Source organism: Canis lupus, chromosome 7 (assembly GCF_048164855.1).
Source record: "Canis lupus baileyi chromosome 7, mCanLup2.hap1, whole genome shotgun sequence".
In the NCBI taxonomy this organism is placed as follows: Eukaryota; Metazoa; Chordata; class Mammalia; order Carnivora; family Canidae; genus Canis; species Canis lupus.
The window spans coordinates 43,973,707-43,998,517 of NC_132844.1; the positions used below are offsets into that span (position 1 = coordinate 43,973,707).

The 24,811-nt window shown below is 32.5% G+C and overlaps 1 protein-coding gene across 1 annotated transcript in view; it reads left to right on the top strand.

The window, feature by feature from the left end:
• Window positions 1–24,811, top strand: part of EYS (eyes shut homolog) — a 1,513,100-nt gene that overhangs the window by 114,158 nt on the left and 1,374,131 nt on the right. The gene's annotated exons all lie outside the window — the stretch shown is intronic.

Here is a 24,811-nt window from a genome sequence, read left to right on the forward strand (position 1 = left end):
TGACTTTACAGGTAGACAATGGGTGTGCTGCACACAGTAAGGCATATCCTACAACTCAGCAGATATGTCTATTGGAGAAATAATCAGGTATGCACTAAAAGAATTTTCACAGCAAATCTGAAACAAATTGAAGCCTATGGATAAGAAAGTGGATAAATTCATCATAGCATAGTCATACCAGGGAATTATAATGAGTGGTTAAAATAAGTGCACTTATTTTCAGTACTAATACATGTACTTATAAGTACCAAAACATAATGTTGAATGTTAAAACCTTACTGAAAACTGACATACAGATAGTTAGCCTGATAATAATTAATTAAATTTTTAAACACAAAAAGTCTATATTTTCTATGATTGATAAATATATAGCAAAAATATAAACACATATATCAGAAATATACACACTGGCTTCACTAGCAGGCTCTCTGTAAAGAGACAGATGCGGAGACCAGTGAGAGTACAGAGGGGACTTCCGATCTACGATACTTTATTTCTTAAAATTGTTTTGGCAAATAATGACAGTAGGATTATGACATGCATCTTATTGTTTTTTTTCTAAATACAAACTATTTTTAAAAATATTTTTAAAGTAATGGAAAGTCAACTTATGGAATAAATCATGGACAAATTTATGTGTATACTTCTGGAAACATGTGCTGAACTATAATAATGTTACTATACAAAAATATATAGGATAAGAACATAACATTTATTTTGCAGCTATAACACTTTGATATTATAGCTTGTCATTTATGGTCAGTGCATCATTTGATCTTCATATAAATAACATTCCATGAGATTGTCTAATTGAGATGTCTTTCCTGCTTTGGTTTGAATTTCTTTTATGTTACACTATTCATGTTTTGGATTTTGGTTTCTGTTTTGTCTTGGGAGAGTCTCTGAGAATTTGTCTCTGACTGTTATTTTTAAATTTCTCTTCCTCCACCATCATTTCTCCTGGAAAATCTCACCTATTCTATTGTCTCAACAATTATCTATACATTAGTGACTCTAATTTCAGTTTAATTTCCTTTTTAAGGACCTTGGTTGGACTTTATCATCACCTTGCCAAATCTGCTTTTTCTGTAATTCTACTTTAAGTTTAATAACTTCCACTAGACAAAATATTAGCAAGAAAAAATACTATTGGCCTCCTCATTTGGGTTAAAATTTAGATGATGATGAAGATAATCTACATTAGTAATATTTTTAACAGTATGTAGTCATTTAGGTCAGTGGATTGATATGCTTTTCCCTACTGATTAATAATCCTAGTTATGGCTATCTTGATGTTCTGATATGCTTTTCCCTACTGATTAATAATCCTAGTTATGGCTATCTTGATGTTCTGATATAGTTTATATTTAAATTAATTTAATTTTAAATTTATTGTATATATGCAAGTATATTGTAATGGTGATGAATGGTGGGAATTAACTAATTTTCATGATATTTAAGTTCAATAAGATATATGAAGAAAATAAAATTTGTATTATTTTCAAATTATTTTAGCATGTAAATATAAGAAACATTTTTGGAATTTTTAACTTATATTTGTTTTTCTCTGATGTTTGCCTTTTTAACTTTTGAATATATCAACCAATTTCAGAGAGACGATATGATGAACTATAATATTTTAGGAAGAGATTTTAAACTATCTCTCCTCCTATTTGAAGAAAACAAATATATTTATATTCAGAGGGAAGGAAAATAGAACAGTCATAAAAGAAGCAAATAGTATCTGATACACTTAAATCCAACTATATCCAGGATCACAGTAAACATAAATTGATCACACACTTCAGTTAATAGGTAGATATTATTAATGGGACATGAAGAAAAAATCAGATGTTTAAAAGGTACTCACTTTAAAAATATAGAGATCTATTGAAAGTAAAATAATGAGAGATATATATCATATAAAAATTAAGCAAAGTAAAATAATGAGAGATATATAAATTTAGGTAAAATAAATATGGTATACTTTTATTAATAAGGTAGATTTCCATATAAGGAACCATTAGAGATGAAGGACTTTATTTCATAAAAATAAGTAGGTCAACTAATTATCTTGAATTATATATTTATAAAATATATTCAAAATATGTGAACCAGAAACTGACATAATCCAAAAGAGGAATAAGTAAAACTACAATAATAGTTAAGATATGAATACTTCCCTTTCAGTAATTGGTAGAATAAGTAGACAGAAGTCAGTAAGGATATACAGAATGTGAACAGTAATATCAATCCACTGACCTAAATGACTACAAAATGTCAACACAACAGTTGCAGATTATTTAATCTTCTCAACAACGCAGGTACCTTATTCAGAGGGCTTTTCCATTATGGGGAAGCAGAGGGCATTATGGGGCATTTCCCATATGCCTCCAAGGAGACCTCTTTATAGAGGGGGCCTTGACTGAGCCACATTTTTTCACATTTACTTAATACTTTTCCACTCTTAGCTTTCTTTCTCTACCTCCCCACCAAGTCCATAAAGGGTCAAGAGCCATTTTTTCAGGTATCCTTAGCAATGAGAGGATTTCCTTATCTGCACTGCATCCATTGGATCTTGCCCCAGGTTGTTCCTCAGGGGAATAAATGCCTGGTGCCTCTTTGCTCCTGTCTATGGCACTGTGGCAGTAAGTGAATAAAAACTTAAATATTACTATTTTCGCTTTGGCTCTATGTCCTAATTGAATACCTTGACACTTGACTGCTCGCCAAGAAATTTAAAGAAAAAAATTCTGTCATAGTGGAGCATATTCGTTATGTCAGGCAAAACGATATGTATACTATATCAGATATTTTATATAGAAAAAATAAATTTAGACAGTATATTTTCAAAAATAATCTTAAAATAAAAACACAATTGGAAAATAAACACACTGTTAAAATGTTCGAATAAGTGAAATACCATTTAAAGCAATATAGACATAACATTTTATACTTCTGCATTAAACACAAAAGTAGGAGGGCACCTGGGTGGCTCAGTGGTTGAGCCTCTGCCTTTGGCTCAGGTCATGATCCTAGGGTCCTAGGATCGTGTCCCTCATTGGGCTACCCGCAGGGAGCCTGCTTCACCCTCTACCTATGTCTCTGCCTCTCTCTCTGTGTCTTTCATGAATAAATAAATAAAATATTAAAAAAATAAAACACAAAAGTATACACATTTAATGCAATGGCATTTTCACATGTATTCAAAGAAAATAGTACCACTAGTTGGAAATTTAGAGTATATACCTAAGGTATTTCCATCTGTAATAATTCAACATCTAGAAATACCTGAAATAAGAAAGCAGGATAATATTAATCATGTGCAGAAAATATTCACAATATTAATGTTTATTTTATAATAAAAGCAATCAAATTAAGCAACAAAAATAGCTTACAATTATAATGTATCCTTATAATAGAGTATGCATCCAATTTAGACTATATTTTTGAAGTGTATTGTGGTATTTTTAAAATAATCATTTGACAAAAAATAGCTATATTATTCTAACTGCAATTTGGATTTAGATGTGTACATATAAGTTATTTATCTTGTAACAAAATAAAATATATCCTTCTTGTATTGTGGGAAAGGTCAACAGGCATGACAGCACTACTCCCACAGAGATTATCTATTGGGTTTACCCTCCAGAGTGTTCAGACATCATGAAAGATTATATATCAAGAGCCCAGGTTTTCTAGGGAGTAAGAAGTACAGGAATGGGGAGAACCACTTAGATGGTACAAAGTGATGTAGGTTCTAATTTAACCATCCCCATAATCACTCAGGATTTTGTCATTTTTTAATAAATGTAAATTTTCCCTATGTTTCTGAATTGACTTAATGGAAAGAGTATCTGTGGCCTGCAACCTATGTAGTCTAGGAACAAGTTAATACAGCCAGGGACAGGGAAGTAGGGAGCCACAGAGCATCATGGGGAAGAATGGTTTATGGAATCACAGAGAGGCTCTGAGTTAAAATACAGACCTAACTTAACACCAAGGTTAACCAAAGTTGTGTTGGCTAGTGGAGCCTAGATGATACTTGATTTTATTGATATGCATAATATGGGCTAAAAAGACGTAAATCAACAATGTAACAGAGGTTTACTCCTATTAACGGAATTAGATTAAAATTGTAATCAGGGCAGCCCCAGTGGCTCAGCGGTTTAGCACCGCCTTCAGCCTGGGGTGTGATCCTGGAGACCCAGGATCAAGTCCCATGTCAGGCTCCCTGCATGGAGCCTGCTTCTCCCTCTGCCTATGTCTCTGCCTCTCTCTCTCTCTCTCTCCATGTCTCTCTCATGAATATATAAATAAAATCTTAAAAAAAATTAAAAAAAATAAATAAATAAAATTGTAATCAGAAAAAAATGATTTATTCCATTAAATATACATTTAATTGAAGTATTATGAAGGATAAAGCATATTCTATAATTACTTTAAGATAAGTTTATATTAAGTGCTACAGGCTGGACAATGTTATAAGTAAAAAAAATATAGGTTAGAAACTTATTAATTCTAAGCCATGCTCTTCATCATGAGTTAAATTTCCCTTTTTTCAATTCATTTTCACTATAATTAAAGTAGCAGAAGGATGCTGAACTTTCTCATTGAAATTGTGATGAGGAATTTCTAATCAAGCACTTTCACAATGTCAATATTAATCTCAATATTAATAACATGAATAGCCCCCATGATAAAACAATTACTTCCCAAATTAGAGTCAGATTTCTAATAACCATCAAAAATAAATCATTGAAAAAATTAAGAACTCGTAGTGAAAAAGGGGAAAAACTGGTATTGTCATTTTCATGTTTATAAACGTGAATAAACTATAACCACTAAATTAAAGAATATGACTGATAATATCCTCACAATAAACTAAAAATATAGACATTTTGCAATTAAATGCTAATTACATTGCCTCGCAGCAATGATTCAGGATTTTTTTTTCCTTAGAATTTCAATGATTTACTAATGCATTTAATTTCATTTTTAATAGATATTATACATAGAGCCACAATTTCTGGTCTGTGCCTATCCAAATATTTTATAATTTCCTGATGTTATGACAGAATTGTTGACTACTGCTTTTTATACCATCAAAGAAAATACCATGAGAGCTTTATACACAGTTCCTTTGGTTCTCTTCTTTTATAGCTGGTTCAGGGATGCAGATATAAGGAAGCAGTTTATGTTTTATCTCATCTTTTTAAGTTTCCTATAAGGTTTCACTGGGGAACCAACAAAAAAACAAAATTTAAAACTCATCTAGTTTACCATCTGTTTCATTCCTCTTTTCTATTTCCATCCTCTAGTTAAATCTTTTTTTTTTACAATAATTTTCAGCAAGCGTGACTTATGCAAACTCACACTGAACACTGAAAGAAGTAAAGCTCAAATTAGAATTCCATATGAATACAATTTTGCATTTGGGGTAGGAGTTAGCATTTTTAAATTTTAGTTGCAACAACAGAAAATCTAAACAGAATATTCCTCCCTCCTTCTCTCTTTCAATCTCTTTCAGTCTCTCTCTCTCTCTCTCTCTCTCTCTCACACACACACACACACCCAAGAATTTGAAGGTTCATGGAAATAGACTTTTCAGGGGCTAGATCAGGTAAGCATTTAACCAGAGGCTCATTGTGATCATATTCCTTCTGACTCACACTAAAATAGCAAGAATGCCTTCAAAGTTTCTAGAAGAAACCAGGTGTACTTTGCCCTACCTCAGAGCCTTTATCTTGAAGACTTTGACCAAATTTTTTGTTTGTGAGGCTCTCCATTCTGTTTAGATATTTTCTCAAATGTTTAGCTTTACAGTGAGTTCGTTCATAGACATTCAGTTGAAAATGTTAAATACTCACTTCTGGCCTGCACATGTCATCTCCTTTTTTTCCTCTTAACTATTGCCATCCAGTTTCCCAGATAACAGTATAGTTCTTCATATATCTTTTTCATTGTCTATTAGAGTATATTAGGCTGAAATTTAAGCTCTATATAGGTAGATGTCTTTGTTTCTTTGTACAAGACTACCCTTCTTCCCAAGAAGGCAGCAACATTTCAGTAAAGGCAAGTCATGCAAGTGTAGCAGATGGGAACCTCTTTGGAAGGATGCTTCTGTGTAGGAAGAGCACAGACTTTATAAACTGACCAACAGGAGACCTCTCTCTTAGTAGTGCAGTAGTCAAAATTAGCTTGACATGGAATTTGGAGAGAGGTACATTTCAAACAAACATGTTTTGACTTGGATAAATTTTTTCAAAGAACTCAAGAAAAAGTTTTCCTTGGGTTCATGTTTAACCAATTCTCAAATGATTTTATTGTTCTGCATTGTTAGTCACAAAGTTTCTTAATGTAAAAATTTGTAAAGCTCAATAAATTCAAGAAAGGGACATTGAATAATCTAAATATGTTATGAACACTTAAAATATTAGTTTATGCACATGTACAAAGTGAAAAAAAATCTAAAATTTACACTGTGATCTGTTGCAAAAGTCTAAATTGAATAGAAAAGCTGAAACTATTTCCTACTGACCCATAACTATTCTAAACTAAAGGTGCCTTGTAACTGAAACCTCAAAAAAAAAAAAAAAAAGAAAAAAAAGAAAAAAGAAACCTCAAGCAGAAAAATGCACCAAAATGTTCATGCTTTATCAATCTTCAGAGACACCTCTTGAGGTTTAGAGAATGGATGGATAGTGCCATAGTTTGTAGTGAGAGATACAGACATCTCTGGAGAAGAATAGGTAAGGTTAGATACAAAAGATCCCTAGAGCAACCAAGTGCAATTTTGTCCCCTGGGGGATACTTGTCAGTGTCTGGAGACATCTGTGGTTGTCACAGGTAGAGACGGAGTCTGCTACTGGTGTCTGGTGCATAGCAGCCATATTTGCTTGGTAAGCATCCTGCAATGTACATGACAGTCCCCCACAACAAAGAAACATCAGGCCCAAATATCTGTACTGCTGTGGTTAGGAAAACCGGCCTTAGAGGAAGTTTAGACTGTGTAAGTTGGAAAATAGTTAAACCTGTGCACAGAATGGAAAATAATCTTTATGAAAGTTAAAAGAACCTCAGACTTAAGTTTTTTCTCAAACTACCAGACCCCTAGCATAAAATAGGATTTCAAACTGAAACATTTTTTCTAGCTTATCTGGGCCCTGCCACTGAGTTAGGTACATAGATCGGTTAAGTCAAATTGATTCCCTATGCTTTTTCTTCCTTCATTGGGAACAGACTAGTTACTTTCAGTTCAGAAAGAGGAATATATGCTGGTTGGTCACATCAGCTTCTCAGTCCTTCTCTCTGAAATACTGACGTAGAATACATTTGTTTGAATTTTTTCTCCTTATTTATATTATTGATCATTTAGAAGAAAAGTTTGGAGGTTAAGTAGTGTGAAATACTTAAAGAGAACAAGTTCTCTCTACTTTGTTTTTAAGGAGGAGGAGACAAGAGTAAGATTCTAGGTTTATTAAACATAAAATGGCTAAATTAAAGAGCCATTGAACAGCTTGAAATAGTTTTAGTAAGGTTATATAATCAGAGTCCACTCCAATAATCTTCTGATTCATGTCTTATACCTCAGAAATTGTCATTCCTTTGCTCTTCTCTCTTTCATAGACAAGTTTCTCAATGGCTTTCTCTATCTACTTCATTAGGTGGGTGATTTATCCTGCTTCTGTTCAGATGTTTGGTAGGGAAGTTGGCTGTTGCCTAAAATAGTGTTTGAAAGAGAATAGTGTCCTCACAGTAGCTTTAAACTTTTAAGTCTTTTTTCCTGTGCATATGTTACTTCTTTATTTTAGTTTTTCAATATATTTTAATCATTTGAATCACAAGCATATTTTAAATAAGCAAGCACAAACAACATGTTTTGAGTTGGATAATTTTTTTCAAAGAACTCAAGAAAAAATTTTCCTTGGGTTCATGTTTAACCAATTCTCAAATGATTTTATTGTTCTACATTGTTAGTCACAAAAAGTTGTAGAATATATATATATTTTTTTATGGTTAGACTTGCAAAGTATTGTCTGAGCCCTCTTGATACCGTCTTCCTAGGCAGCAAGCAATAAAAAAGCAACAGGTATTCCCATCTTTGAAGAAATAATAGAAATTAAAGTTATGACACAGTTTTTATTATATGTCAAGAACTTTGTGTACAGAAAATATAATGGTGTCTTAATAGTTGTAGGACAAAATAGAAATACTCAAGGATTAGAACTTATGCCAATATCACTTGTAGATACAGAATACATATATAAGTTAACAGATTTACAGTAATACTTTGTAATTCTACATATTTTTTATGTGATTATAATATTAGTACCAGTTATGTAATAGCTAATGATGAATAAACTTAAATGATGAATATATTAAAAAACTTGTCTCACATTTTAAAAATTTATTTTATTTGATTTTATACTATTATCAATTTATAAGAATAATGTAGGGAGTTTAAACCATATCTTTTATTGTTTCTTTTGCCTACTTTAAGGAGAATTTTTATATCAGGTGATAAAGTAAATTAAGAGAGCATAAGTATAAGAGGTGACAACTTAATATAACTAGTGCAATCCTTGTGAATAGTTGAAATGTTCATATTTAAAGGAAATAAATATAAACACTTTAAAAATCTTAGAGAATCGTAGGCTCCAATAGGTCTTCATTGATAATAAAACCAGAAAAAAGAAACTGAAAAAAAATTTGCAAGAAAAAAAATTTAATTGCAAGAAGATTTGCAATTTAAAAATTTACCTTCTAAAAAAATAAATAAATTAAAATAAAAATAAAATAAATAAACATTTGCTGAAACTATTTTTTAAAAGTGTAGATATTTACATGAATCACATTCATATTACATTTGGAAACTCTATGAAAGAACTTTCCTCTGAAAGTGCTCATTGTCAGGAGTTAGAGCCATAATATCTATAGATATGCTAAGACTAAATACCTAAAAAAGAGATATCAAAAGTAGATGTGAAATAAACTGAAAGTATAGTTTTCATGAACACTTTCTGGGAACCCAGAGTATTGTTGGGTGAATTAAGGTACCCCAAATATGCCATGTTCTACTCCCTATAACTTATCAATATTATCTTACATGGAAAATGAGACTCTGAAGATGTGATCAAGACAAGGATTTGATATAATTTTATCCTGGATTATCCAGATGTGCTTGATGTACTCATAAAGATCCTTATAAGAGGGCTACTGAAGTACTGAGACTGAGAAAGTGATGTAACGATTGAAGCAGAGATTAGAACATTGTTCTTTGAAAGTAGAAGGATTACCCATGAGCGGAGGAACATAGGCAGCCACTAGAAGGTGAAAAATGCAAGGAAACTGATTCTCCATCCCTCTGGAGCCAGCATAAGCAGCTAGTTGTCCTGAAACTGACTTTATCTAAATAGGACTGATTTTGGACTTCCAACCTTCAGAAATATAAGAGAACAAATGTTTTAAACTAGTAAGGTTATGGTGATTTATTACAGCAGCTATAGAAAAGAAAACGGAGATTCCAAGAAAATTTATTTTTAACACAAAAATTTGCTAGCTGAAAATGATTAGGGAAGTCCCTTAACTGAACGCTAAGTTTGAATATAAGAATGCGGATAGGTCCTCTCCAAAAGATACACATGAAACACAAAAATAAGTCACTCTAGATTTATTCTTAGAGGCCATTTTTAGTTTTAGTTGAGTTTTAGGAATGTCTGTAACTAACTTACACAGATGAATCTGTGCAGGTCAGAAAAAAAAGAACAACAAGATGATTGGTTGATTCTGTGTCTTGGAAAAAAAATAGACTCATTCATTGGTTAAAATTCAGTGTTTACTTTGAAATGGTGGGCATACTTGTGGGTCCATTTGTCACCTACTTAGGGAAACAGCAGGCATGCTCATAAAGTGAGAGCTTGTCTTTTAACATTTTGCTCTCCCATTACTCACTCAGACAGGAATAGCCCCCGCTAATGTATCCTGCATGTGTACATGACTTACTAATTTATCACCCACACTAGGATACATTGGAGAATTAAATAGGGTCCTATCAATTACTTGTCTAGTATAACAGGCATTGAACCAAGGCTGGTTTATACATGGAACACTATTTAGCTGGTATTTTTTCCCCAATATGGACATATAATTTTTATAAATTGTAATCTATACCATCTTGATATTATCATTAACAAATTAAAGTAATGTTTCACCTAGCAGTATAAGAAACCAATGAAAACATTAAAAATGAGGTGATCGACACTACAAGGTGAGAATCATATATAATTTATTATACAACCAACATCTTGATGATAGATGTAATCACAGGTAATCACAGAGGCCCGTGAGTTAACTAACTTTCATTCTTCCACAATAAGTGCTGGTGAAAGCAGGGATGCCTGGGTGGCTCAGCAGTTGAGCGTCTGCCTTAGGCTCAAGGTGTGATCCTGGGTCTGGGGATTGAGTCCCATATCCGGCTCCCTGCTTCTCCCTCTGTCTGTGTCTCTGCCTTTATCTCTGTGTCTCTCATGAATAAATAAATAAAATATTTAAGAAAAAAGTTTTGGTGAAAATGTTAGAGGTCTCTATGGAAAATGTCTCCACCCTTCTTTTTCATCTCAGGTTTTGTAGCCTTCTTATTTGTGCCATGTCACTAGGTGTTTTTATTGAAATAATATTTATTGAAAAACTACTTTGTAGAAACTCTACCTAGGCATACACAGCTGAACAAGACAGGCCACGGTCCTAGCTCATGCTTTTACAGTAGTCACTCAAAGTTTAGGTCTGATGATTGTATCCACCTATTATAAGGAAGGATTAAAAAGGAATGAAATCTTGCCATTTGCAAAGACATGGATGGACCTAGACAGTATTATACTAAGTGAAATAAGTCAGAGAAAAACAGATACCATATGATTTCACTCATATGTGGAAGTTAAGAAACAAAACAAATGAACATAAGGGGAGAAAAAGAGAGGCAAACTGAGAAACAGACCCTTAACTGTAGAGAACAAACTGAGGGTTACTGCAGGGGAGGTGGGTGTGGGGATGGGTTAAATAGGTGATGGGGTATTAAGAATGACACTAGTGATAAGCACTGGGTGTTGTATATAAGTGATACATTACTAAATTCTGCATCTGAAACTAATATTGCATTGTATGTTAACTAAAATTTAAAGAAATATTTGGAGAAAGAGAAAAAGGATCATTTCTTCTGACAGCAAGAGAGACAGACAAGCACTTAATCATACTTGAATATACTTAAATATATGCTTAATGTTAAATGTATTTCCTACCTCCTTTCCCCAGCCCTTCATAAACTTTTCTTACTTGGATGTACAATTGGACAGAATAGTTCAGAGAATGAGAATTGAATGCAGATGAACGGTCACAAAAGGAATATTGTAGGTCTTAAAAGAATAGGAGTGGTAGTATTTTTGCTGGTTGTTGTCACTGTATGTGAAAAGGTTTACTATTAACAGATCTGGGTCAGTCCCTAATTATTCTTACATCTGTTATGAGAACAGATAAAAGCATTTGCTTCACTTATTCTTTGTCAGTTACCAATTTTTCTCAGCCTGGTAGCCACCTGAAGTCCTAACTTTTTATCTTTCTAGATGCCCTTCACAAAGTTAGTATGTTTTTGCAAGCAATCTTTCTTAATTTACAAAAATTCCTTCTGACATTATGCTGATGACTAGAACTCTTTACAATGAGGTGCAAAGTTTAATTACATAATTGTAACAAAAAGGCTTAATATGGACTGTCACCTAGCTAAATTTTCTTGCAAAGGAAATTAAAATTACTCATCTCATTTAAACAGTGAATATAGAAATCAGGATACATAAATTAAGTTTCAGTTTTAAAAACCTAGATGCCTCTCTTCTTCTTACTCTGCAAAGTTCTAATTTGGCAACCACTTCTTTTTTAATACATATATTCTATCTCTTTAGTATTGATTTTAAGAACTCAGTGGTGTTATCCAAAGCGAATGAGCTGAACTTGAAAATGAAATTAATTGACTCATAGAAGCACATTGTCCTTAATTTCCTCATTAAAACTGATGATATAAAAGGTAAATATAAGATAAGAAAGACCTGAGGAAATTATAAAATTATCTAGACTCACCCCCAAAGAGGATACTGTGGTGAATTTTAGTATTTTTAATATAGTACAACTTGATCTCTTTTATGAAGACCAAGAGTTAAAAAAAAAAAAAAAAATGAAGACCAAGAGTTAAAGTCTTATACTCATATTTACCCATTTATGAAAATATATTCAATAGCTTATTTGGGAAAACATTTAAGATTTAAATTGCTAGATATAAAAGTAAAATTGGTGAGGTAGAAATTGATTATTAAAAATGATACTGGAAATACTGTTTTTTGGGGGAAAGATTTAGTTTAATACTATTTTTTAAGATGGAGAAGATATTTACACAAATATTTAGTTTAAATATTTAAATAGCAAAATGTTAAATTCAGTCAAGTTGAAGTAATGTACAAAATGCTAAAAAACTTGATTTGTGCTAAAACAAATATATATATATTTGAGTCACTCAGTCTGTTAAGAATGTACTCTTCCTGGGATGGCAACCTTAAAAAATATGCCTGGTTATTCCCAAAAACCAGCATCAATTGGAAAATTTTAAATGCTGTGGACATAAAATTATACATGTTTAAAGGAGTTGAGAGTTTGTTTTTTCTCCAGAAAAGATGAAATTTAACTATAAACAAAACAAAGCAAAAACAACTGTAGAGGAATATAATTTAATTGAAAAATAAAAATGAAGCTCTTTAGTTAAATAATTATCTTAATGTTATACTGCTATTACAAGAACTTTCACTGGAATTTAGCTAGGATGAAAATTTTAATAGGGACTTTGATTTTCCACAGTCATTTGTTTGATCACAGAATAAGACAAATGTTAACTAATAGATGAAAGAAAGGTGAAAATAACAAATTAAAGAATTTTATTTATTTATTTTTTTAAAGATTTTATTTATTTATTCATGAGATACACAGAGAGAGAGAGAGAGAGAGAGAGAGGGAGAGAGAGAGAGGTAAAGACACAGGCAGAGGAAGAATCAGGCTCCATGCAGGGAGCCTGATACAGGACTCTATCCTGGGACTCCAGGATCACGCCCTGGGCCAAAGGCAGGTGCTAAACCATTGAGCCACCCAGGGATCCCTAAAAAAAGAATTTTAACATTATTGTAAATGATAAAGATAACTATTTCTTCCTTTCTCAGACTATCAAATACATTCCTGAAATTGAATGTAATTTGGCATTTAAGGCCATAAAATGTGTGAGAAACTATCACTAAGATTTAGTGACTTTGGTAAATGCATTTTTAGCCTGGCAGCCAGAAGTTGATTTAGGAGAAAAGATAACCAGATTATTTTCATAGTTCTTTGGGACTGATTGAACATAAAAGAATTACTTCACTCTTTGAAGATTTTCCATGCATTTTCTAATTTTCTTCATTTAGTTTAAAGCAATGATAGGAATTTAATAATAGACACTGTGTTTCAGAGGTTTAAAAACAAAAGTCCTTCAGAGGGAATAAATACATTAAGGGAAAGGATAACACTGGAAAATATTACAGTTTATCCATACAGACATAGGATACTAGATAGAACAATTTTACAAAATCTATATGTTTAAGAATGGGAAGAAAGGGAGAGGTTGGAAGATGGCAGTGGAGTAGGAGTAGGAGGACCCTATCAATTCATCCTGAATACCCCAGAAATTGCCTTGAATACTGACAGAACAAACGTCACAACTGGAAATAGGTTACATCAAAGAAGTTTGGAAGTACAGAGACAGAGTCAGAGAAAGAAATGGATCTTGGTCATTATGATGGGAAGGGAGGCAAGTCATGGAGAAGGATAAGGAGCAGACTAACTCACAGAGGAGTTCATGGCAGTTGGCAACTGGCTTGGAAATGAAGAGAGGCTGAATTCTGTGACTTCTGACAATCAGCAGGGCTTAAAGCCTAGAAGTTTTAAAGGTCAGGGGGCTTGACTGGGATAGAGCCTGGAGGGCATTGTGCTGCTCTTGAAGAAAAGGTAGGGAAAACAGTGGAACATCGAGTATGGAAACAGCCATCTGAAGAGTGCTTAGGGTACACCATGTTGAGGTTATTTGCTCATCTCTGAGCACATCCCAGACAGACAAATTCCATAGAAAGATCCCTCTAGGAACAAAGGAACTAGCCAATAACACTTAATTGCCCCACCTCTTAGCATAAGCACAGTTCCAAGTGTTTTAACAGCACAGCGCCTACACTTGCTACCCAAGTTGCTTACACCAAACCCTCCCCACCCCCACTGACCACCCACCCCCACCATCACCCAATGTTCTGGTGGACCACTGTTCCCAGTCTTGCTTTCCTCAGTCCCAGCATGGCAGCCCCCATCCCCCAGAAGGCTGGCCTAAATCCTTGCTCACACCACATGTGTCTCCTGACATGAAAGTTGTGTATAGCTGTGGTTCTAACTGCAGTGGTAATAGGTCTCATTTCATGAACAGATCAGAGCACACATAGTTAAATGCACCACATTCAGGCCAGGGGCCAAATGCGGCCTACAACAGGCAAGAGAACTCTGAAGATGACTGATCTGAAATCTAAGTGGTTGAGCACAACAATATAACACATGCAACACACACTGGAGACAATAACAGAAGCATGAGGCTAAAACAGGGGACATTACACGGCATACTGCAATAGGAGTTCTTCTTCATAAAGTCATTACCCTTAAGAACAGGCAATGTATTGACTTTCCTTAAAGAGCAAAAGAGTCACAGAGACTTAGCCAAAATGAAAAGACAGAAAAAAATCATGCAAATGAAAAAGCAAGACAAGGCCAGAGCCAGATATCTAAGTGAAATAGATATAAGCAACATACCTAATAGAGAAATTAAAGTAATAATTATAAAGATGCTAACTGGGGGCACCTGGGTGGCTCAGTCAGTTAGGCACCTGACTCTTGATTTCAGCTCAGTTCATGATCTCAGGGTTGTGATTTGTAGCTCCACATCAGGCTTCAGGTTCAGCAGGGAGTCGGCTTGAGTTTCTCCATCTCCATCTGTCCCTCCTCCTGCTCTCTAAATAAATAAATAAATAAATAAATAAATAAATAAACCTTTATTTTTTTAAATATTTTATTTATTTATTCATGAGAGACACAGAGAAGCAGAGATATAGGCAGAGAGAAGCAGTCTACCCACAAGGAGCCCAATCTGGGACTTGATCCCAGGCCTCCAGGATCATGACTGGAACCAAAGGCAGAAAGGAAACCACTGAACCACCCAGGTGCCTAATAAGTAAATCTTTTTTTTAAATAAATAAATCTTTAAAACAATATGAATTGCAATTGAGAGCAGACGGGATGACATCAGTGAGACCACTGACACAGAAGTAAGGAATGAAAGCAGAGATAAAGGGCTCAAAAAATAAAATCAGAAACACACTTGATGGAAGGAATGACAGGCTAGAAGAAGCTGAGGAATTAAGTAATGACCTAGAAGACAGAGTAATGGAAAGTAATCAAGATGAGCAAAAGAGAGAAAAAAAAATATGGAAAGCAATAGACTTCAGAAACTCAGTGACTCCATTAAACATAATAATATTCTTATCATGGGTGTCCCAGAAGAAGCTGAGAAGAGGGGACAGAAAATTTATTTGAATAAATGATAGCTGAAAACTTCCCTAATCTGAGGAAGGGAACAGATATCCAAATCCAGGAGGCACAGAGAACCCCCCAAAATTAATAAAAGCAGATCCACATCAAGACATATTGTAATTAAATTGGCAAAACATAGTAATAAAGAAAACATTTTAAAACAGCAAGACAAGAGAGTTACATACAAGGGAAAACTGATAAGATTATCAAGGAAATTTCAGCAGAAACTTTCCAAGTCAGAAGAGAGTGGCATGATCTATTCAAAGTGTATAAATGGGAAAAATATGAAACCAAGACTACTCTATCCAGCAAGGCTATCATTCAGAATGGAAGGAGAGATTATGAGTTTCCCAGACAACAAAAAGTCAAGGAGTTTATGACCACTAAACCAGACCTGCAACAAATATTAAAGGAGACTATCTGAGTGGAAATGAGAGACCTACAGTGACAATATAAAGATAGGAAACACAAAACAGTAAAAATGAATATTTCTTTAAAAAATCAGTCAAGGAACTCACAAAATATAATGATATAAAATATAAGAATATATATCTATAATATATGTAGAGGAAGAGTAAAGGATGAGTTCAAACTTAAATGACCCTCAACTTAATATAGAATGCTATATGTAGATGTTATATATCATCAACTTAATATAGACCACTATATGTAGAAGATGTTATATAAGAACCTAATGGTAATCATAAGTCAAAAACCACTAATAAATGTATGAAGAATAAAGAGAAAGAAATACAAGTATATCAGTAAAGAAAAGTAGTAAACCATGAAAGAGAGAAAAGAATGGTTCAGAGAAAATCTTCAAAACAACCACAAAATAGATACTAAAGTGACAGTAGCTACATATCTATCAATAATTACTTTGAATGTAAATGGACTAAGCCCTCCAATCAAAAGACATAGGTTGACAGAATGGATTAAAAAATAGCTATATGCTGCCTAAAAGAGACTCATTTAGACTGCAGATTGATACTGAGGTAATAGAGAAATATTTATCATGCAAAAGAATGTCAAAAGAAAGCCAGAATAGCAATATTTATATTAGACAAAATAGAATTTAAAATAGAGACTGTCGTGCACCTTGGTAGCTCAATCAGTTAATTGTCTGCCTTTGGCTCAGACCCACAGGGAAGGAGCCTGCTTCTCCCTCTCTCTCTGCCTACCACTCCACCTGCTTATGACCTCTCTCTCTCTCATTCTCTGTCAAATAAATAAAATTAAAAGTCTTTATTTTTTAAATAAAATAGACTATAAGAGAAAAGAAGGACACTATATAATAAAAAGGGTACATTCCAACATAATAAAAAGGGTACATTCCAACAAGAAGATATAACAAATGTCAATATTTATGCATCCAACATAGGAGCACCCAAATACATAAAACAATTAATAACAAATATAAAGTAACTAACTGACCATAACACAGTAATGTTAAAAGACTTTATCATTCCACTGACATCAAAGTATAGATTATCAAAGCAGAAAATCAACAAGGAAACAATGGCTCTGAATAACACACTGGAGCAGATGGATTTGAGTTATATTCAGAACATTCCATTCTAAAACAGCAGAATACATATTCTTTTCAAGTGCACATAGAAACAAGTCTCAACAAACTCAAGGAGACTGAAGTCAAATCATAATTCTTATCTGACCATAACACTATAAAAGGAGTCAATCACAAGAAAAAGAATGGGAAGAACACAAATACATGGAGGTTAAACTACACGCTACTAAACAATAAATGAGTCTACCAGGAAATAAAAGCAGAAATTAAAAACTATGTGAAAATTCAAACACAAGAGTCGAAAACCTTTGGGATCACCAAAAGTGATTCTAAGAGGAAAAGTTTATAGCAATACAGGTCTACCTCAAGCAAGGAAAATTTCAAACAACCTAACTTTACACCTAAAGGAGATAAAAAATAATAGAACAAAAAATAAAACTTAAAACCAGCAGAAAGAAGGAAATAATGAAGATTAGAGCAAATATATTATATAGAATTTTCAAAATATAATAGAACAGATCATTGAATCCAGGAACTGGGTCTTTGAAAAAAAAATCAATAAAATTTATAAACTTCTAGTCAGATTTATCAAGAAAAAAAGAAGAGTACTCAAAAAGATCACAAAGGAGACAAGAGAATAACAACCAACACCACAGAATTCCAAACAATCATAAGAGAATACTATGAAAAACTATATGCCAACAAATAAGACAACCTAGAAGAAATGAATACATTCCTAGAATCATGTAAACTACCAAAACTGAAACAAAAAGAAATAGAATATTTGAACAGACTGATAACTAGTAAAAAAGTTGAATCAGTAATCAAAAAAAACAAAAACAAAAACAAAAACAAAACAAAACAAAACAAAACAAAACAAAACTCCAAACAAACTAAAGTCCAGGACCAGATGGCTTCAAAGGAGAATCCTACCAAACATTTGAGAAAACAAATTAAAAAGCTAATACCTTTTTGTCTCAAATTATTCCAAAAAATAGAAAAGGAAAGAAAACTTTCAAATTAATTCTCTGAGGCCAGAATTACCCTAATACTAAAACCAAATAAAGTTACCTCTAAAAAAGAAAACTATAGGCCAGTATCTCTGATGAACATGGATGCAAAAATCCTCAAAAAAGAAAAAAAGTAGCAAACCAAATCCAACAGTACATTTTAAAAAAATTATTCAGCATGATCGATTGGGATTTATTCATTGGTTGCAAGGGTGGCTCAATATTTGCAAATCAATCAACCTGATATATTACATCAATCAGAGAAAGGGTAAGAACCATATGAGCATTTCAATAGACACAGCAATCAACATATTCAATGCAATCTCTATCAAAATACCAAGAACATATTTCATAGAGCTTGAACAAACAATCCTAAAATCTGTATGGAACCACAAAAGACCCTGAATAGCCAAAACAATCTTGAAAAGGAAAAGCAAAGCTGGAAGCATCACAGAATTCCAGATTTCAAGCTATATACATGTCTTGTGTCATTAAGACAGTATGGTACCAGCACAAAAATAGACACATAGATCGATGGAACAGAATAGAGAACCCAGAAATGGATTCACAACTATATAATCAACTAATCTATGACAAAGCAGGGAGGAATATCCAAAGGATAAAAGATAGTCTCTTCAACAAATCGTGTTGGGAAAACTGGACAGCCACATGCAGAAGAAAGAAACTGGATCACTTTCTTATACCAGACACAAAATAAATTCAAAATGGATGGAAGATCTAAATATGAGACCAGAACTCATCAAAATCTTGGAGGTGGACACAGGCTGCAACCTCTTTGACTTCTGCTGTGGCAACTTCTCTAGATACATCTCCAGAGGTAAGGGAAACAAAAGCAAAAATAAAGTATTGGGACTTCATCAGGATAAAAAGGTTCTGCACAGCAAAGGAAACAATCAATAAAACTAAAAGGTGACCTTCAGAATGGGAGAAGACACTTACAAATGACATATTGGATAAAGGGTTATCCAAAATATAAAGAACTTTTAAAACTCAACACCCAGCAAACAAATACAATTGAAAAATAAACAGAAGACATAGATATTTCTCCAAAGGAGACACACAGATGGTGAACAGACACATGAAAAGATATTTGTCATCACTTACCATCAAGGAAATGCAAACCAAAATAAAATGAGATAAAAATCTCAGAACTGTCATAATGAGTAAAATCAAAACACAAGAAATACCAGGTGTTGATGAAGGTGTGGAGAAATGTAAACCTTTTGCACTCTTTTTGGGAATGCTAACTGGTGCAGCCACTGTGGAAGACAGTACGGAGGTTCCTTTCAAAAAGTTGAAAATAAAACTACCCTATAATCCAGCAATCACAGTACTGGGTATTTTCCAAAAGAATATAAAAACACTAATTCAAAGGGATATGCACCCCCATGTTTATAGTAGCATTATTTACAAGAGTCAAGACATGGAAACAGCCCTAGAGTCCATCAATTGACGAATGGATAAAGAACATATGACGTATAACATAACATATGTATGTTATCTTATATGTTAGATAAAATATATTAATATATAATACTTCTACATAAAATGTATATACTATTTGTCTTTCTATTGATATATATGTATATATATGTATGTGTGTGTGTATATATATGTGTGTATACACACATACGTATATAGTGTATATACACTATATATAGTTTAGCCATAAAAGACAATGAAGTCTTGGCATTTGCAATAACATGAATGGAGCTAGACAGTATAATTCTAAGTGAAATATATCAGTAGAAGAAAGGAAGATACCATATGTTTCCACTCATTTGTGAGATTTAAGAAACAAAAGAGGAAAAGGAAAAAAAGAAGAAATCAAGAAACTGACTCTTATTTGCAGGGAACAAACTGCTAGTTGCCAGAGGAGAGGGTGTAGGGGATGTTAAATAGATGATGGTGATTAAAGATTGCACTTGTTGTAATGAGCACTGGGTGACGTATGGAATTGTTGAATCACTCTTGTGCACCTGAAAGTAATACAACATTGTATGTTAACTAACTAAAATTAAAATAAATAATTAAAAAATAAGCAAAGTGTAAAAAGCCAAAAAAGAAAGGGAGGGGGATATTACCTGCTAAGTAAACACTTTAAATACATATAGATAATGAGGTGTCTGGGTCACTTGGTCAGTTAAGCATCAGACTCTTGATTTCAGCTCAGATCAAGATCACAGGATCATGAGATCAAGCCCCACCTTGGGCTCTGTGCTCAGCATGAGTCTGCATGAGATTCTCTCTCATCCATTCAAAATGGATGGAAGATCTAAATATGAGACCTTCTGCCTTCTCCTTCTGCCCCTCCCATGTGCACACTCTCTCTCTAAAAATAAAGTTTTTAAGTACATATTATTCACTTTACAGATAATATATATTTACACACATATATTTATATTAAATTTATATTGACAAATAAGTAATTTTGTTTATTATGTGATTACATAATAAATTTATATTAGGGGATGCCTGGGTGGCTCAGTGGTTGAGCATCTGCCTTCAACTCATGGTGTGATCCTGGGGTCCTGGAATCGAGTCTCACATCAGGCTCCCTGCGTGGAACCTGCTTCTCCCTCTGCCTATGTCTCTGCCTCTCTCTCTCTGTGTTTCTCTCATGAATAAATAAATAAAATCTTACAAATAGTAATAATAAATTTCTATTATATTACATTATATGCATATTTATATATTATTCATATATTCTACATAAATGTAATTTTTCTTCATTCCAAAATAGTATATTATACCTAGGCATATTTTTTTTCTCAAAGCTTTATTTGGGGATGTGGTAGACCTATGACATTGCATAAGTTTGTGTACAATATAATGATTTCATACACGTGTATTTTGTAAAACAATTGCTATAATAAATTTTGTTAACATATCCAACACCTCTCATGTAGTTGGAATATTTGTATGTGAGTGGTGAGAAGTTTTAATATTTACTCTCTTAGCAACTTCCCAATACATAAGAATATTGTTAATATAGTCACTCTGATATATATTATGTTACATCTTCAAAATTTATTCATCTTATAACTGGTGGTGTGTACTCTTTGAAAAACTTTGCCCATTTTCCCACCACCCCGCAAGGCAACACCAATCTGCTATTTCTTTGGATTTTATGGTGGTTTTTTGTTTTGTTTTGTTTTGTTTTAGATTCAACACATACGTGAGATCATACAGTTTTTGCCTTTCTTTGACTTCTTTCACTTAACATAATGCAATCAAAGTTCATCTATGTTATCTCAAATGACAGTTTTTTTTTTTTTTTTTTTTTACTTTTTTATGGCAGAATTACATATGTGGTATATCAGATTTTTTTTCCATTGCAAATACTGTCTTTTTCTTTTTTGGGGTGGGGGGAAGGTTGTGTATTCCCACTTGTTTATTTTGCTGTTGGGATCATATGCATGAAATAACTGCCGAGACCAAAGTTAATGATTTTTTTTCTTGTTTTCTTCTAGGATTTTTTGGTTTTCAGTCTTTATTTAATCTTTAATCCACTTGCTAGTGGTAGAAGTAATTCTGGCCTCATAAAATGATTTTAAGAGTGTTCCTTTCTCTTTAATTTTTTGGGAGATATTGAGAATTGATATCAGTTCTTAAAAGTTTGTTAACATTCATGAATGAATTTATCTGGTCTTGGTAAATTCTTTTTTGGGAGGTTTTTTGGATTACTGACTCCATCTCCTTCTCTCTATTTTTCTGTTCAAATTTTTAATTTCTTTATGATTCAGACTTGGTCAATTCATGTTTGTTAGAATATATCCATTTCTTTTATGTTTTTCAATTCGTTTGTATATAATTATTCATAGTAGTCTATTATGATCTTTTTTATTTGTATGGTATAAGTTGTAATATCTCCTTTTTCATTCATAATTTAATATATTTGGGCTTCTTTCCCTCTACCCTTGTTTGTTCTAGCTAAACATTTGTCAAGTTTAGTTATTTTTTCATGGAACCAAATCTTATTTTTGTTCATCTCTTTTATTGTTTTTCTATTTTCTATTTCATTTATTTCTATTATAATTTATTATTTCTCTCCTTTTGCTAACATTTGTCTAGTTTATTCTTCTAGTTCCTTGAAATATAAAGTAAGGTTGTGTGAGATATGTTTTTTTCTTGATATATGCATTTAGCACCATACACTTACCCCTTAGAACTGGTTTTGCATCTATATTTTAGCATGTTTTTTTTCATTTTCATTTATCTCAAGATTTTTTAAATTTCTCTTTTGATATATATTTTTATCTATTTTTGTATTGTCTAATTTCCATATATTTATAAATTTTCTAGTTTTCCTATTATTGATACGTAGCTTCACATCATTGTGGTCAGTAATAATACTTCATATAATTTCATTTTTCTTGACTTTAACTTGTTTTGTAGCCTAATATATGCCCTTTCTGCCGCTGTTGTATGGAATATTCTGTTAGATCCATTTGGTTTATAGTTTGATTCAAATCTGCTCTTTTTTATAGATTCCCTGAATGGACCTATTCATTGTTTAGAGTGGGGCACTAATGACCCCCAAGTATTATTGTATTGCTTTTTATTTCTCCCTTTTGCTCTTTTAGCATTTGCTTTATGTATATGGGTACTATAATGTTAGGCGCATAAATATTTACAGCTGCTATATCTTCTTGATGGATTGATCCCTTTATCATTATGTAATAACTATCTTTGTCTCTTTTGACCATTTTTTGGTTAAAGTTTATTTTGTCTGATGTAGCTGCCCTACTATCCTTTGGTTACCAATCAATTGAAATATATTTTTCCATCACGTCACTCTGTCTACATGTGTTCTTAAAGCTAAGTTAAGTCTCTTGTAGGAAGTATATAATTGGATAAATTATAATATTTTTCCTTGTGAATTCATCACTGCCCTTTCAAAAATCATTAAATTTCTTTATACCAGGTAGAATAAGATATAACACAAATAAAATGTTACTGATTTCTTTGTAGTAGCTCAAAAAGGATGAGTGAAAAAGAAATAGCAATGGAAGGAGAAGGTCACAAAATCAAGAAAACTTCAGATTTATAAGATCCTGTACTTCAAAGCTTTATGATAATATTTCTGTTGTGTCAGTCAGTTAACATTGCACCAATACTTCCCCTATTGAAGTATAAATTAAAAAACAAAAATAAAGTGGAATATTATGGGATTGGAAATTCAAATATGTAGGTTTTTGTCCTAGCCTTATGAAAATCAAGGTATATAAACTCAAATAGACAAAACTTCTTAGTTGTCTTGTTATCTGAAGTGTGCAACAGAATATAAGATTTATTCCACCAAGGCTGTTGAGATTTCAAATAAAATGAATTAAATAAGGTAATGTTTTTGAACACATTTGAATAATGGTAGAATTTATATGTATGGTAAAATCGTATTCCTCACACACACAAAGAGAGAAATAGAAAGAGATGGATTAACCTTTATCCCTATTATTAATATCTTTATTATATAAATGGAAAAACATGCCTATACATTCTTACACAGTTTATAAAAACTGATAAATGCTTAAAATAAATATAGAGTCACCAGAGAATATAGATGTTGAGTTGTAGGTATAAGGCATGATTTAGGAATAGTTTATTTGAAAGAGAGGAGTTTAAAATACTTAAAGCAGCAAAAGAAGTAGGATATCTAAAAGAAATAATTATCTACCCTAAGAAATGTAGCTAGTAAAATAATAAATCAGCATTTAAAGTTGTTTTTAAAACTTCTTCATACTATCAATCAAGATCAGTCTCCCTTTATAAAAAAAGAAAAGCCTTAAGGAAAGCATCATCAAATATATTTGGCATATGAGATGTTAAAGCAGTTGGTTAGAATTATAAAATTTTTATGAATATGTATTTTGTGTCAATCAAATAAAAGTCACAAAACTTTGATACTGCAAAATTTGCCTCTTGCTGATGTAACATATACTGACATGTGATGCAAAAAAAAAAAAAAAAAAAGAAAGAAAGAAAAAGATTGCTTTCCTTTTTATGGACAATTCTCTTGATTTTCTTGCTTCTTTTTACTGTCATTGTGAAACTACTTCATCATTGTCTTAATTTCACTCTTTGCTTACCAAAATTATGCTTTCACAGGCTTATTGAAGTTCAACGTCAGTTCAAGTTTAGTTTTCTAATATATGCTAGTTAATTAGTTCACTGTCAACAATAAGATAGATGTTCACTTTCAACTGCATGTCTGTATATCCCCACCCCCTGGCACCTCACTCACTTTCAAAAGAAATAATATAAATGCTGAATTGTTTGCCATGTTCAATTTTTATATATATACTTGGCAGTCAAGTATAGGAGAAATTGATGCTATTTTCTATATTTATGTTATTAGCAATATATAAACAATTATTGTTTACTACAATAAATATTAATTTTCTTACAGAAATATGAGCTATATATTTTGTAGGATAAGGGCAAATGTAATACAGTTGATAGATATTTCAAATTTGAAAAAATCCTCAGAAAATGAGATTAGTCTCACTTCTAGAGAGAGGAAACTTTTGATAAGTGTGTTAGGCAAGTTATGCCACTGTGATTA